An 18,150-nucleotide genomic window follows, 5' to 3' on the forward strand; every position below is an offset into this window, starting at 1 on the left:
CCAAAATATGCAGGTGGTGAATGCGAGCAACCCATGGCTAACAACCTTAGCAACAACCTTGGCAATAAAGGCTATGGAACGGACAGCCATTTGTGGGCATGCACAAACAACAAATCAATCCACTAAGAATAAAAATAGTAACATTCTGGTCAGTATTATATTGCTTTTGCACACTCTTTATAAAAAGGTGTAGCATAACTTGAAATATTTATTTAAAAAAATGAAAATATGCAGGTATAAATTCAGAATATGTTTAATGTGATTTGAAATATTTTCTGCACAGTTCGAGTCATTGCACAACATCTCTGTTGAACACCTCAGCGGAGGTGTTTTTCCTCACATACCCCTCTGTCCTGCAGTCAGCGCACATCTTCGGGGGTTTGTGTGACCTACACAAACACAAAAATGTTCATTCTAGGCCTCCGCAGAACATCTGAGTCAGTTCACTTCCAGCAAAACACTAAAAATGCTGGACATGTTATCCTAGCTGTGTTAGAAATGTAGTGTATGACAGGTCCTCGTGTAATGTAGGAATTCAGAAAGGTCACATGTCCAAAATTAATCTCAACAGGACTTTTATATGCTATCTACCTCAATATGTTGGAAGTCTGTCTGCTTGTGTAGTGATCAATTAGATATACAGCCACTGGATGTATGTATTTATTTGTCAAGTAGATTATTTTAGAATTATAAAGTCATAGCTATTTAAATCTAGTAAATAACGGGAGGGAAAAGCAATTAATTAATGTTTATTGTGTAAGAAATTAAAATTGTTACATGGGTTCATCATTTGCTTTTGTTTTGTTAACCCATAGGTAGCATATATGGCTGATGTTTGGTTAAACCTATAAAGACAATTGATCTTTATTGTTTTCAGTCAGCATTGAAACCATGAAACCATAAACAATACCATAAGATAAGATAGGATATCAACTGACTTTGTATGTGTGTCACATTTTGGCTTGAATAAAAGTGCATCTTAAATGGTAACAAACATATTATAGCAAAACAGTATTAAATGTATTTAAATTGAGCCAAATTTATTGTGATGAGGGTTTAACTTTTTGAGCTGATTACAGTCACAAAGCATGACATGCCTAATGAAACATAGCTAAGTAATAAATGTACCGTAAGTCTTGACAGTGTGTGGTAGTCGAGTTTTTGTTTTATACAGTGACAAAACTGCCACTCACCAATGATGAGAATACCAAAATATTAACTGCAGACATATACCTTTTCTGGATTTTGACACCTTTAGTGGCACAAACAAAGGACATTTTAGGAGCTTGCTCACTAAAAGAATCATATTGACAAAGACATAAAGTAAATATGGATTTTGAACAACAGAAACACAAAATGTACTGAGTTATGTGTATAGGGATACGTGGGCCAACACAACAGCCCTTCAGTTATAGTAATCTCATTTTTATGAAGCTTATAATGTTCAGTGTGACAGTTAATGTTGATTCCACTTAATGGTAGTTTTGAGGTAGTAGTCAGTACCCCCTGGTGTTTTCAAGTGCATGTAACTCTGTTAAAATAAAGCCCCTACATCTCTAAGTTCGTGACTTTTCTTAAAATGGGTGAATTATGGGCGGTGTGGGATAAAATGAAAAAAAAATCATGATCATTTATACGTCGAACTGCTGAGGGGTAGAAGAAGGATGAATTCCCAAGAAGTTCTGGCAATGCTCCAGGATGGCAGAGAGATACTGATGGACATGTGTGAGCGTGTGTGTGTGTGAGTGTGGTTGTGTGTGTGTGTGTGTGTGTGTGTGTGTGTGTGTGTGAGTCAGAGAGAGAGAGAGAAAGAGAGCACTCCGTTTCTTTATTCCCAGTATAAAACAACACGTTATTATTCATTTTTAACTTTTACTTCATGTTGTTCTCCTACAATAATTGAATTATTCAAATGTGTTAATTATTTTGTTATTTGTATTTGTTTGTTGTAGCCTAAAGTTTATTGATGAATTTAAAAATGTATTTGATCTATTCGATCTGTTATGAAATATAGCAGTTGTAAAATTAATAAATGGCGAGCACTCCATTTCTTTATTCCCAGTAGGGTAACTAAAACAACACGCTATTATCCAAAATTAATTTTTAACTTTTAATATTCTTCTTCTACAATAATTAAATGATTTAAATATGTTAATTATTTTGTTGTTTGTCTGTTGTAGCCTACAGTTTATTGATGACTTTTAAAATGTGTTTGACCTTTCAATATGTAATGAAATAGCTGAAACCCCATAAACTGAATTTTAAAAAGTTATTTTGTCAGGTCTTACTTATCTTTGGCTGTTGCAGCAGGGGGTAAAAATAACCCCCCCGGCAGTTCTAGGGGGTATTGGAATGCTGGCGGTTCTAGTGTTAATGTTCTAATGTCCACCACCATTTACATTCATGAAGGATGGAGAATATTAGAAATATTGCAGGCTCTCGTTGTCTCTCTTTCTGTTTTTTTGTGTGTGTGTGTGTGTAATAGATGATGGAGTATAAGGGCAATAGACAAAATTCCACCGACCTGCTGTGTATAATAAAAGAATCATGAGGTCAAACTGACCCAGTGGAAATCAGTTTAAATAGATGCATCTGTAGGAGGGCTGTAGCATGTGTGGTCTCTGAAAAAAATATCGTTTTACTAGTTAATATGCTGTTTCAAAGTGAAAAAAATATGTATTGAATCATTTATCCTTTAGTAAAAGTGTATAGTTTGTATAAAAGGGAGTGTCAGGAAGCTGAATGAGGGCACAGAGTTAGCCTGATATCCTGAGGAAGGGTGTTCTGATCTTTAGGGGCTCACACACCACAGGCCTGATAAGTGGGTTTAACAAGTAATGACATGTTTCTAATTTTCAGACTTGAAGCAGTGAAGCAGCAATGATATTATAGATTACCACTGACTTGTCCATGCTTGTGTCCTCTATAACACTTCTGACATGATGTCCGACAGCTATGGCATGATTTTAAAACATGAGAAAATACTCTAGATAATATTGCCAATTTAATTATTTTTCATTTAAGAAAATCTAATTTTGTAATTGTGAAAAAACAAGCTCTCAAAACCATTTTCCCCTGATCACAGAACAACGTTTGTCAACTTAAACTAACATTAGTTGTTGAGCTTGACAGTTTATTCTTGACCTTGAAAACGGCAGTTGACAACTCAAAGTCCACTTAATCACATGATGTGCAGCTTTCAACAGTATTCATCAGATGTTTTTTAGGGACTTTATAGGTTTTGTGATCATATGAACAAGAAATAATTACACACCTGTCCTCTAGGCTCTTTAATGTGCATTTGATGAGGCCTTGAGAGTCATAGAAAGCCCAACATAAACTGAAAAACATCTGTCATTCTTTGATGAATATGTGAATTTAAGCATGCAGCAAATCCCAAGCTGGAAAGTGGCATTTTATTGCTGCCCAAGGTGTTGAAATCTATTCCCAAACATCTTATTTGCCTCTGCATTCTTCACAGTTTGTGCTGCAGTTCTCAACAGGTTGACAGAATAAATGATTTTACTTTTATCTGATTGCTGCACAATATTTAACAGATTTAGTTTTTCTGATTCAATCTCATCAACAAACAGTATGAAAGTGCAGAAGTCATTTAGATATCCTTGAATTAAAACAAGTGAAGTAAAGTGTTAGAAGCTTTGTTTCTGGTAGATAAAAAGATAAAGGGATTATTACTCTCACAGTGCATACAATACATAGAAATCATCAACATATTGCTGTTTTATTTGGGGTATGACTGACAGTTATTACAGGGCAAATTGAGTTCAGCAGAAAAACGGATGGGATGCAATAAGCTGCATCGAGGGCGCCGACGATAGCAGTCGTTTCTTTTTACTGCATGAATGCCTTGACCTTGGTAGGTTTTATGTTTTATGTAGATTGTGAGAGCATTGTTGGTGATTTCATTATAGGATACAAAAGGTGATGAAGTGTTTCATCAACTGTACACAATGTACAGAAAGACTCTACATGTGAGATGGAAAGCATATGAGAAAAGACAAAAATAATCTTTTGAACTGCGCTTGCTGTTTTGAGTGTAATGTAAACAATATTCTCAAGGTGATCATTCAGCAATATGGAAGATATAAGGTATTTTGAGATTCCATATTATTCTGGGTTTCACTTGAATGCAAGTCAGTGTGGCTCATTCCATTATTTGTTGTGTATGCTCATAATAATTTCCATGCAGTCCTTGCCCCACACAGTCAGACTAGTTCATCAGCAGAACTTCTCACATTACACAGTTCATTAGATTCAAACACACGCTCATGTCATTCACCCATGCCTTCGCTTCCGGCACCATGTCCCATCAAATTCTTGAGATTAAAGTGAATTAAGAGATTCTTTTTGATTAGATCAATTTTCATTTCATTGCCTCATCACAATTACAGTGTGCACTAACAAAGCAATCGTATTCCATTTAGGGCAATCATGTTCCAATTGCTGATATGCTCCAATTAATGGTTAATAACTAAGATGGTTACATGTGAATATGGGATATTGTGGATATTTTTATTTCGCCTTTGCCTTCACTTGAGCCCATTTGGGATTTCCTCTGTGGTCAGTCCATTTTCTGCAGACACGAAATTAAATAAATGATGACCCAGTCGAAATACTTTCAGAAAAGCTTTAGACCAACTGCTGCTATAAAGTAAATGGAAAGAATTCATTCACAGAATAATGTCTGAGTTATCTTCACCTCTGTCTACCTCTGTTTAGACCTCACAGCTAACTTTACTGCAAATAAAACAATATAACTTTCCAAAAGAAACACTATTAAATTGAGTTTTGCCAGCACTTGCAAAAGTTGGCAGAAGAAATCACAAATTTAGCCAAATTGAACCTTCATACCGCAAGATTGAAAGTAGGCTTTCTATTTGTGTGTGTTGATTTTGTACATCACAATAACCTTGACATAATCCTCTCTACACAACTGATATTCTCTCTCAGTCTCTCTGTATATTTCCTCCTTCCCTTCCTCGGCACTGACAACAATATGGTAATTAGTGGGCTAACACTACCATTTTACACAGATGGACTCCACAGGCATCAGGCATGTTGCATGATGTCACAGATCGGAAGGATGTTGTAATTGTTGGAACAACAGTTGAGGAAAAAATAAAATTTAACTTCAAGAGGTGATGCTGGAGTTCAAGATCACACAATTAAGAAAGAAATGGTGTATTACAATTTGATGAGTAACTAGGTTGTATAGTTATAACGAATAGGGGTGAGATGAACAATCAGCAATAATCTACTAAATACAGTAATCAACTAAATACAGTATTGTGTGACAAGCCTTCTTTAGATCTAAGATATTAGGCAGAAATACAATGCTTGTTAGGACAAAATGAAATATCTTTGATTTAAGACAAAAACATACAACTGACTTTAGAGTGATATAGGAGCATAATAATATGATTATAATAATTAGTAATAAATACAGACAAATCAATGGTAATGTTGTCTGACATAATTTGCTCTACTTTCCAGTTTGGTTGCCACCATTATGCCAGTCAAAAGGACTGGATTAGCAACAATATAGCCTACACTCCAGTCTCCAGTCCATCTTAAGGCTGTCACTTCTAAGATAGACACATTCTGTACTAGATCTTCTTTTTTTAATAAGTTCATATAAGGACACTTTTAGAATGCCAGCTGATGAAAACTATGCAGCTGTCTTTGTTAGACAGTGTGTAGAGACATGTGGCAACATTGACAGTGAGCCTAAAGTGATTTACTGTTAACATGCACCTAATTTTATCTAAACCCATTAGCTTGTAACAGTTACTTGTATATTTTTGTATGGCCTCTCTGCTGATGGTATTTACATATTTTTTTTCTATCATTTTTTTTTTAGCACTATAACAAAATTTCAAAAAAGCCCCCGCGATTCCCTGCACTATTTACACTGCTGTGTTTAGAAATCTGGCCCATGCCAGTATTGAAGTGAAAATAACAAGCACAAACAAACAGCTCGGGCCAACCGAAAAAAAACATCCCACCTCTTTTTGTGTATGCCTTCACTGTGTACTGGAGTATAGGATTAAGATTCATTCTATAATATTTTGAATGGTTCTTGGTGGTTGGAAGTCATACAGGATTTCAATTGTATCTCTGTCTGTTTGATTTATTACTTGGCTTTGCCTCCTTATTACCATGAAAGGCCTGGATTCCTTTTTTTTCCTTTCATTCCCTCAAGCTGCAGCATAATACTATGGCAGCACAGGAACAAGGGTTCTAGGGTCTCAGATTGGCCTCCCCCAAAGAAATAACTGTTATTACTGTCCTCCAGGGAGCATGGACATGGAAAACTGCAGTATATAATTCAGTATAAAGGATGGGAGTATTCCAGTTTTTTGGTTTCTCTGGACTATAGTCTACTGTAGTTTAGCCAGATCACAAAGATACAAAATGCAGGGCACTTTGATTGTCAGAAAATCAAACTTTCTCAACCATGATTTTCTGTCCATATATAGTACTTGTTGAGCTCCTTCTTTTCACATTGGCTCACAATTTCCTTTGCGCTAAAACATCTGCTATAATAGAAAGTGCCAGCCTTGTTCTAGACCTCTAAATCACCACCCTCATCTCCTATTTGTTTCAGTTACACTGGTTGGAGAAACGATTGACCAATTTGAGCATTGTAATTATGGTGACTGGATAAAGGACGGTGAAATTATCTTCCAGCTCAGCTAGCTAGGTAGCTATCTAAGACCAAGAAAAAATTGTGACTGAAAATGGTGTTGAGCGTGGAAGACATTGATACAGCAGTACAGCTTGTTGTAAGTTCACTTGAAGAAATAACAACTCTTTAATCAATGTATTTTGTCGATCATGAAAAATGTTATCTGCTCCTACTGTAGTAACAACTACTGCAACTTCTGTGTCAACTGCTACTGATTGGTTAGGGCAAAACAGTGAAACAAAATGGTAGGACAATGCTGCAGTGAATGTTAATTTAACTTGAATCAAAATACTTGAATCAAATCACTGACAATTTAGCATAGGTAGGAAGGGATGTAATTAGCCTATAACAAATTATGTAGAAGCCATACTACTTATTTCTAGTATATAAAACGTAGTGTCATCCACATGCAGAGGTCGTGTCCCATTTCAAGGGCTATCTCCCACAAAATTATCTTTTCAAGAACTAATAGATTGAAATGGGTCAACAAAACATATCCTTTCCAACTCACATGCTGTCAAGAAATGTTACATTTTTGCTCAAATTTCAAGGATACAAACAGTTTATTCCTTGCAGTCCCCGATCCATATGCCATTTGTTAATAGTGCCGTCTGTCCTCATAAAGATGAGGACAGAGCCGAATGGAATTGTATTTACCAGGTGTTTGCCCTCAAGTCCTCATCGGTCACTGGTTAATCACATGAAGTGTACAAATGAAAAAGCTACTGCAACATGTAAATCCTGGATACTGCATGTTGTTCTTCAAGAAGACAGCCTCTGAAATGCAATACATATGGACATCTGGAAACCCTGCTGGGCCACATGGTGGTCTTCATGTAATAACATTTATTCTACATCCCTGAAAAGATATCATATCCGAGTACATGAGATCATGCAGTAGTGTTTCTGTGTGGGAACACCATGTACAGAATGAAAGGGAATAAGTCAATACTGTGTGGGAAGACAAAATCACTTCATGAAGTCATTCATGGGGGAATTACCATTATTGGATCAAAGTCTCCCCCAGTCCTAGCAGCTTGCCAACATTTTCTGGTCTCATGGTGTACCACCATCAGTAGACTGAACATGGCACTATAAAGAACAGTATGGCAAAGATTCAATCAATGATGCCTCAGAAATGTTTAATGGGTTTTTGTAAATAATAATAATGCAAAACCCTCATGTGTAGGATCATTTGCTAATTAATTTTAATAAGATAGCATTATGACCATAGATTAATATACTGTATTACCAAATCTTATAATTTCTAAGAAGTTACATCAATCATCAGTCTAGACTTATAGATTTATTTTTCAATGTGCTCACAGTACAAGAATCATTTTCACCTTTCCTGCAGCGTGCTTTCTGATTTTCTCATCTTTCTCTCACACATCCACTGTAAAACAGTCAGCAATACAAATGTGAGAGATTAGAGTGAGCAAGTAAATACAATACAGGAGGTGGCAAGATCTGCATTTGTAGCACTACAAACCACTCTTTTGCTTTTATTAAGCATTCACACTATTTAGCAAAAATCAAAAACTATAACAGACTTCATCCTCAGATGTCATAGTCTGCTCTTATTGAGAGCAGATAGAGTTCACTGCTACTTTTGCTGTTATTTTTTTAATTGTTGTTTTGATGGATTATTATGTTTATGCTAATCAGAGTAGTGGACCATTAGCACAATCATTAGCTTCTGCACAAATATGTTAAAATAGTTTGATAAATAAGGAGATCACATAAACAGTGAGCATGCATGTGTTCCAATCCTGCAAAAAAAAAAAAAAAATAATAATAATAATAATGATAATAATGATAATAATAATAATAATAATAATTCTGGCATGAAACTTCCGTGTACACAAACACTACCACAACTCAAGTTCATTTAGACTTCTGGGTCAGGGATTAGATAGACAGTAGTTGATGTCTCTGCTCCTTTGATTGGCTGTCAGAAATGAACTGTTACCCTCAGGAGTATTTTGTTATGTGACAGTAAATTTTTCTAAAGGAGATAGCTCAAAATGATGTTGTTATTGAATCCTTTTCAACCAGCAATTGAAGTATTAGTCAAGTCATTCCAAACAAACAAGTTGTGGAACAAATTGCGAAAAATGAAAGGTTCATCCTTCATCAAAGCATGAAAACTGATGCTGTCTGTTCCTTCTCACATCAGGAGGAGCAGACACTTCTCCGAAACCACATCAGTGACACCAAACACACAGCTTCTTCCATTTCTTCCTTCCACAGCAAGTTTTGTATTTCATAGGCTCTGTGAAAACACCTGGGATTTTATAGGGGAAACACAATTCTTCAGTTAAATTTAATTAATGTAAATTCATTACTTTGCGTTAGAAAAAACTTCTGTAATTTCTGTTCTATCCATGACTCAGCATAACTGTTTCTTTATATCATTTACAAAAACTAATGTCAGAGAGAGCATTCTGTCCATGATCCCATTGCTGACTCTTTTGTTAGGCTAGGAGGTTAGGTTTCGGATTCTTGCAAATCCACAATACAGTACAGTGAATGGCAACCATCCAATGTGCATCCATGAGTTTTTCTCTCATTTAGTCCTTCTTGAATTCAAATATGTATCGCGGGGCTATCAACAAGAATAGTAGGACTGACTGACTCATCAGTGTTAGAACATGTTTTGTGTGAAAAGTGACGTGCAGAACTGGATGGCTGCAGAGTGAATGTGAATGTGAAGGTGAAGTCGAACCCCCAAGTACATTTAGCCCCCATGGATGTGGAGGCTTTCAGTGGGAAGTGTATAGCAGAAGCAATGAAACAGCAGTGCTTACAAAATAATGTAACCATAAATTAAACATTTGGTGTGACCTCAGCAGGATTCCGATTGAATCCTTGTATATAGTGAGACTTTCAGCATGATGAATATTGTATCTTCATCCATAAATTAAAACTTTGAGACAAAAAATAAACACAGGCTCTTTGAGGATATTTTTGCACTACAAAGATTTTAGATTTTATAAAGTTTGGACTTTAATATGTGTAACTCTCACGTATCATGCTAAGCTATAATTAATCATAATCCAACAGACTCTATGTCTCACACCTTTTAAATCCACACATATGGTAATATGCAGTATGTTATTGGTTGGCTCACATAATCAAATGTGATTTCTAAATAATCAGTCATCCTTCCAGTATTGTTGGAACAATGCCAAACAGATGCTGAAATCCTTCCTCACTCTGAAAATGTCAGTAAACAGCAAACAGACCTTGCCCTTGTGATTTATTTCAGCTGTATTTCCGGTATTTTTCAGTTTGCCCTTTATTAGCAACTGTTATTGCTGTTTTATTACAGAATAGAATTAAAAAAAAAAAAAAAAAAATTGCAAAATTTCTTGCTTTTTATACCAAATGACATTTGCCCAGCTTACAACAAACACTGCTACCACTACTAAAGTCAATACCGTAATGCAAACCTGTGAGGCCCCCTGCAGCCAACCCTGAGTGGGCCCCTTTCTGGCAGGACTAAGAAGGCTAACTGATCAGGCTATAATTTAACCATTTGTATCATTATTCAAGATTTTAGTATCTTTCTTGGTGAGGATACTTATCATTTCAAATGCACAACGAAATTTAACAGACCACTTTAGAACACTGGATACAAACGATGGAGTCAATTGTGTTGAGTAAATTTTAAACTGTCACAACCGCTGTCCACAGTGCTGATCTTGTGATGGCCATGATTATGGGAGCTGTCCAGGGTACCCATATTTGACTCGTTCTCATTACTCATTGTCACAGAGTGCAGAATTTCATTATCAAAGTTACTGTAAAAAGCCCACCTGCCCACTCAACTCAGATTGTTACACAACTGTACTGTGAAGATAGATAGAACAAGCTTTTGTTTTACGGCCAAATCATTTGTATTTTAAATCGGTTTCTCAAACAGAGCAATAAAGGTTACATCAATTGAAATTCCAGGGTGAAACATTTAGGTTATCAGCACTCCCTTCATCAGAGTAAGCAATAGCACTACAGTATCTGTTAATGATGTTTTTCCTACAGGCTTGCAGGTGAGTATACATGCGTATATCTTTTGGCGTGTCGATGAACAAAATTCCATACCACCCTTTAAGTCAAGACTGCGAGTGTGTTTATTTTCAGAACTCAGGATGGCCAGCTCCGACAGTCTCTCCTGTGCCATTGTGCTTCTCAGATATGTTATAATTAGTTTCAGTGTTGAGAGGGATCCTTCAGCGCTTGCAACAGTCACAGGTAGAGTTAGAAATAGTTTAATTGCTTTATTGCGAACACTAATGCGTGTCTAAATGAGAGCAGGCGGATTAGGTCAGCTTTGTATCGGTCAGCTGGGGCACTTGCTGATTTATACATTTTCTCATGGGATTTTGAGAAAAGTTCTTGTGGGCATAAAAACCCAAACCTCCTGGCCACCTCTGGCATGCCACGGAACTTGCATGTCACCTGTGTAATGGCAGTGTCTACAGCTCTGTAAAATACAGACACTTTGAAGTGCTCCTAGGAAAATACAGACCAACAGAGATTTTTTAAAATATTGATTTTATTTTTACATTAATATTGCCTCTGAAAATAGAGTCAATATCATGATGTGCACCCTATGTAATTCTAATCTTTTTTAATTAAAAAAAAAAAAATCTTATCAGTTGTTGACAGGCAGGGCCTCTTTGGACTGTGGGACCCCCTCATGGGTGCTGTGGGGGTATACTTTACAGCCCAGACTACAGAATGATGTAACACAGTAAAACATAACCATAAACTGCAGCTGCATAAATTACATCAGAGTTGAATAAGCACCTCTCTGACACTGTCTGAGTAAAAATATATATATATTTCATATCAGCGTCACAACTGTACAGAATGTACAGTACATGAGGGTTTAATCCTCCCTGTTCTCTCATCTACTGTATGTCGTGCTGGAGAGATCATTGCACACTCTGTTCTTCTTCAAGTAGTTGCAGCCTGTGCAGGAATAAACATTTGTAGTTAAGGGATACATACAGGTGATTGAGTAGTTTGTGATTCAATTCAATTTATTTTTCCCCCTTTTAAAATGTTTTAAAATGATGAACTAAATTTATGTATAGGCTGGCAATACCCATCAATTCACAAGGATGCAGTGAGATTAGTTCAGTTATCATTATTCTTAGTACAAGACAGATTTTTTTTGTTGTATTATATATATATATACATATATATATATAATTTTACTAAATATTGCGTATATGCTGTACAAAACATTGGAAACTTAGGACTGTTACTATTATCAGTGCTGTCAAACTGGAAGACAACTTTTGTACTTAAAATTGAATAAAAGTAAATGAAACCTCTGTATGTTCAGTGCAGATGCAAATGTTCACCAAACACTGCTTTGTCCTGATTTATTATTAAGCACTATGCAGCATTTGCAGTCACTGAAGGAGATGAGACAAAGTATTTTTTTTTTTAAAATATGACTTTAATGTTGACCTTGCTTTTTGCTCTTGATTATTTTTTTTTCTGTAGCAGGTGCGTCCTTAAATTCTTCTTGTAAAGTGCTGAGTGCTACACAGATGCCCTTTATGACAGCATCTTGTCAGGCTGTTTTGATAACACTTGCATGTTTATAGCTAGATGTAACATTTTCATTTGGTTTGTTTCATCATAAATGGATGTTGTTTTCTTAAAGTGATGAGAAAATGGCACAGGCTCTTCTCAGATATTTATGATTTTTAACACAGGCTGTAACTGAACAACATATCCTTTTGAATATGTATCGCATTTGAGTGTAAAGACTTTGATACAGTATGAGAGGAGGACAGAGGTAAACAAGAAGCCAAGACAAGAAGTCTTGTCTAGTCAAACAAGAAGTATGACAAGATCTGTAATTCACTGACGCTCCTGCTTTTGTTGTTTTCTGATGTCATCTATGAGGTTTCCAAGAACATGTTGTCTTTGGGTCCTGCTGAGCCAGTTTCCCACTCAAGTAATTAGAGATTTTCTTTCAACAAAACTGTGCCTCTCTGAGGGAAGAGAGGCACAGTTTGAATGTCTGTCATGCTCTGTCAATGTTTTATAATCTGGGCTCTAGCGTCAGGATCAACAAAGTGCCAGCGGTGACACATTGTATGATGGTCGTTTCCTGCCCCTGAGATTTAGGGAATATTCATTAGATGTCAATACAGCCCAACTCTAATTGAAGCAGACAACATGTTGCCTGGAAGGTGTTATAACATGCTATAACCACACTTTCCATCCATTATGGTTACAGAGATCACCATGATAGCCTAAACACCGATCCAAACTTGAAAAATGAACAATTACACTTGACCTAGAAATGTATTATGATCATATTTATAAAGCTTTATGATAAAGATTTACACAATACGTTAAATAATATCCAAAACATCATAACGGAATCTGCAGTTTTTGCTTAATATTCAATTTTCTTCAATACATTTGACCTACAATTATAATAAATATACAATACTGGCCTTTGTTCATCATCATCATCATCATCATCATCATCATCATCATCATCATCATCATCATCTTGTGATATGAAAACACAAAATTAGAGAAATAAAAAGTGTGTGTCCTGCTCACAGCTCTGTAAAAAACAAAAAGAAAAAAGTTTTGTAGTTAGGCAATTTTGACATATTGATATTCAATTGGGGGTTTCATGACTGATGATTTGAATCATTGTTGCTTTGGGGGCAGCTCTAATATTTTGCTAAGTGACTTAGAATGATTTAGGTCATGTACTCCTTAAGGATTTCAACATACACTAATACTGCTTTTGGTTGTGTCTGGTGAAACAAGTTATCAAGAAGTAATCAAGCAAGTTGGTGATTTGGTACACCCAGACACAAGTAGCATTTTTACAGTACCAATCTGCAGTGTACACACTGCATGCTCTACAAAGGCTCTTTCCTATGCAGCCTCATTTTGGATTTTAACATGTCAGTTCTGGTTGATTTGGCAACACTGGTGGTTACAGGTAGTAATACCAAGTGTTGTTTAATATTACAGGCACCAGAATTCTGGGGCAGCAAGCACTATAGCAACATCAGTACTTTGTCAGAAATACAACAGAAGAGCAATTATGCAGCCACAGTTGGTGTATCTGTTTACAGTGCAACCAAACAAATAACAGCAGAGCACAGTCTTGCTGAGAGGTTTGAGGTGTTCAGCTTGTCGCCTTGAAGTCTTTAACTAAAAGCTCATTGTGGCTTGTTTGTCTTGTTCCATTAAGAATTGCAATATTTAAAACTGGTTAGCTGACAAACAAAATGTAGAGAATGACAGTTTTCTTGTTTTGTAGACACATTTTTGATGAACAATCATGGTCAGCTCTAACCTCTGTTAAATGATTTGAATGAGCAGAAGTAGGAAACGTCTACTTTGAATTAATACATCTCTGAAACAGTGTTAGGAGAGAACAGTGTTGGCTCCAGCCCTAGTAAAAACATGAAGTGACTATTGAAGAAAAAATGACCATGTAGTTATTTATTTTTTGTTTTTAACTTAATGTTTAGCAGCACAATTACAAACTATTTGAAATTGCTAAGTTTGATACAAACCATTTCAAGTTGAGTGTAATTGTAGGCAGAGTAATTTATTCTATTTATTTCTTTTTGCAAATTAATGCAGTAGAATTTGCATAATTTACAGTTGTGCATTGATGCAATGAATGAATTACACCCCTTAAACATCAATTAACCCCGAATAATAAACTGGGACACTGGCAGAAATGTGTTAATGCTATCTGTTAAATTTTTTAGTTTTCATTATGCCATCTCAGTTATACATTGCATTTTTTATCCCGTTGATCCCTAAAAGATGACATTCATAAGCATTCATGAGCATTCACAGTAATTTGGCTCTAACAAGGACAGACAGTATCAAAGATGCACAACACTGTACACAGTTCATATTAATATTTCATGCAAAAAATACAAAGCAAGTCTCAGGTGTTGATTTTGACAGACTGCAGTTCCCACTGCTTCCCTTGATATACTCACTCTTTGCACATTTGCATTTGTTCGGAAACAAGTGAATCAGATACAGAGTGATAGCTCAGTGTGAAGACAGCCATAGCATAGCATTTCATTACAATATGCATGCTTCAAACATTACTTTTCTTCAGGCTTTTTCCTGACTACAGTCTAAAATAGAAGCAGTCATGTTAGAGCCACCAGTACATTCATTAGAACAAATTATCTCTGGTGAAAAAAAACATTCTGATTCTGATCTATGTGAGATCAGGGAGTTGGCAGTTTGATTACAGTAATGTATTTCCTAGCAACCACAGTTTGTGTTCACTTGACTAAACTGTGCTGAGACAAACATTGGAAGGGAATCAGATAAAATGGTGGTCTCAATGAGTGCACTGGGGGATTAACCAACTTCAGCTATTTCTTCTTCTTAAAACAAACAAAAGCTCTTTCTTTATGATCCAGCAAAATCTTTGTTCAGAATGCCAAAATGTGGCTTTTGTGGGATCATATAGATGCATAAGGATCCGCTATATATGTTATATAAGGCTACCCCCTGAAATTCTTCAAAATAAATATAAGGCTGTCAGTGCAATTTATAATAATCATAATTATAAATGAATTAAGTATTTATTCATGGCTCTCCACATCCACATCAAGCATCCTGTATAATCTGCAGGTCACAGGCAAATGTATTGTATCCACCCTCCCACACAAGTTACTGGAACACCATAAAGCAATAATCACCTATGTTCCCATTTTCCTCCTATGCAGCTGCAATGCCATTTATCTCCTCTTAACTTCCTTTGATAGGTCATTAAACTGGTCTTGGAGCTGTGAAGTAAAGCACTGAATCATGTCGCAGATTCCATCTGCTGGCATGCCTAATCTGGGGCAGAGGGGCTCAAGTACATACAGTATGGCTGCCATATAAAGTTTTATATAATAATTGGCAGTGACAGAGCCTTGAGGAGGATTCTGAAATGAATCTAAGAGAGGTACATTTAGAAACAGGAAGGGATACAGTGAGAGAGATGAACAGAGAGACATTTTGGTGCATCTTCTCCAAATCTGAAAATCTCTTGCTGTTCTCTTGGCTTGACTGTTTGCTCCAGGTTTCCGAAATAACAGCAATGTGTACTTCTTATAACGCTAAGTCATGGAGCAGGAGTGGAAGCTGAATCAGCATGTACTTGTGTATGTGTGCGTGTGTGTGTGTGTGTGGTAAGCCCTGTCCCACCAGATGAGAACTTGTGTCTCCTCAACTTTGAGGAATTGCAGAGTTGCAAAGACAGACCTCTGCAATTCTGCAACAAAGCATATATTGAATAGCTTGTTGGAAAACATTACTTTGATATATGTGATTAGATAGAATAAAGAAAGAGTGATGCAGACATTCTCCTGTCTGTTGTCACTATATTGTCACTATATGAACATTTATTCACATATTCTGATGTTCACTTCTAACTGGTCTTTGGTAGTATTAAATGTGTAGAATTACCTCCTCTTTGAGGGAGTTGTCAAGATATTGCCTTTGAAATGTTGGCTACTGTACATTATGAAATTTTGTGATAACTTAACAGTCCACTGGCAGAAAGGAAAGAAACTTTAAATGCTAATATAGAGTGCTGAATAAAGCATTAAAAAAGTGCTGCTGTTAAGCCATGCTTAGGCAGACTGACACATCGCTGACTGTGTGTCAGAGAGTTCAACCTAAGAAACCAATCAATTTGAGCAGACCCACCTATCCTATTCATTGCTAAATCATTATGATGATCATGATTATGGATGAAGCTGTTATAAAGCACTATGCTATAGTTTTTATGCACATTGCTGGTCATTTTCATTTACCAGGATTATAGTGTTGTTGGGTCTTTAAACAATGTCTTAAAGAAACCTCAACCTCAACCTCAGCAACAATGTTTTGCTGTGAGATTCCATTTGGTTGCAGTGAACAAAAGCTTGACATGGCATTTTATGTAGTTGAACTAACTCCTACAATGTGTTTCTTACTTGGCGCTCTTGTGTGTGTTGGTATGTTTTAATTGCAACCAGACTGTGTGCAGGAGTTTCTTTGCACATCTTAAAAGTTGCTTAGTACATGAACGTAGACACCTACCAACAGTATGGTAACTGACTCACTGACTGTCAATGACGTCATATTTTTTTCACACAAATATTGTCCAATTGCTCTCTACAGTGATTAAAAGTATGGCAGCACAAAGAAAGTCTGTATGTTGATTTCAAGTTATGCAGTCTATAAATTTTAAATCAGCGATTTAAAAAAATATATAGTAAAATAAGTTTGCTAACTGATTCAGGGAGTAATCTCATTAAATTTGAGATTGTAGAATTGCTTCTAATATCATTGTCTTTATTCTGTAATTGTTGCCCTGAAACACCTATTTTTCCAGAAGTAATAATGTCAGAATTTAAAAGTGAGTTGCAGGATTTCTTATGGACGAAAGCAACTTTGAAGGTCTATTTAAAAGAAAACACTGGTATCTATTTTCCTAGGGGCACAAAGCCAGTGGTGGTGCAAATGAGGTCTTCTATGCAATCTTCTTCGGAAGCTAGTCTAATTTTTTTTTTACATCTGAGCCTGTTTGGTGATTTCCTGGCTCTAAATAGATGTATATGCACGGGAGGAGGACTGGCATAGCTGAGTCTGTGTTTATGCTGATTAGCCGGCATATTTTGGCACAAAATTGCATTTTAAACCTGCTCCAACCACCTCTTATTGCGAATGCAGGGAAAATTTCCTGGTTTGGCAAGACATGCAAAATCATAGAGCTCTCCAAAACCTTTCACATGTGTTGACTTTTGCTTATTTCAGTTTGCTTGACATTTTTTTATCTACTGCAGACTGATATGTGACTGAGGAAGAGTCTTACCAATAATATGATCTACATGTCACTAAGTGTAATGTGGTGATCCAAGGCTCTGCAAAAATTTCAAGTCTGATTTGCGTTTCATTCGTTTCATTTTACATATGGATGGCACAGCAGCTGTAACTTAATTCTCCATCAAATCTGTTGGGAGATTTTATATTAAAAGCAAATTTCCAAACTCTGTTTTGCCACTCAGTCACATCTCAAATAATTTGTGGTTATGGCTTCTGCACACACATACCTATACAACCAGTGTGCTAACCTTTGACAATCAGGGAGTCCTGTGCCATATGCGGTCCTTCCAAAACAGAGTAGGCCCACATAAGCCATATATTCCATGTACATGTCCATCCTATATGTCAGTGACAGCATTTAAAACATAGTTTTAAGAAAGCTTTTGTTTTAAAGCTCCGGAGCATAGCCCTCCCCAAGTCCTGTTTGCAAATCTGTATCTGCCCCACACCTGCAAAGAATGCAAACACGAACCAATCCGTCACTCACAATTAATTCTAAATTCTTGAACTGACCCGACTTTTTAACGTAAGACCTGACCTAACCT

The 18,150-nt window shown here is 36.3% G+C and overlaps 1 protein-coding gene across 1 annotated transcript in view; it reads left to right on the forward strand.

Moving 5' to 3' along the window:
* brinp1 (bone morphogenetic protein/retinoic acid inducible neural-specific 1) overlaps positions 1-18,150 on the forward strand; it is a 123,262-nt gene that overhangs the window by 38,417 nt on the left and 66,695 nt on the right. The gene's annotated exons all lie outside the window — the stretch shown is intronic.

This window comes from Thunnus albacares, chromosome 18 (genome assembly GCF_914725855.1).
Source record: "Thunnus albacares chromosome 18, fThuAlb1.1, whole genome shotgun sequence".
Lineage (NCBI taxonomy): Eukaryota > Metazoa > Chordata > Actinopteri > Scombriformes > Scombridae > Thunnus > Thunnus albacares.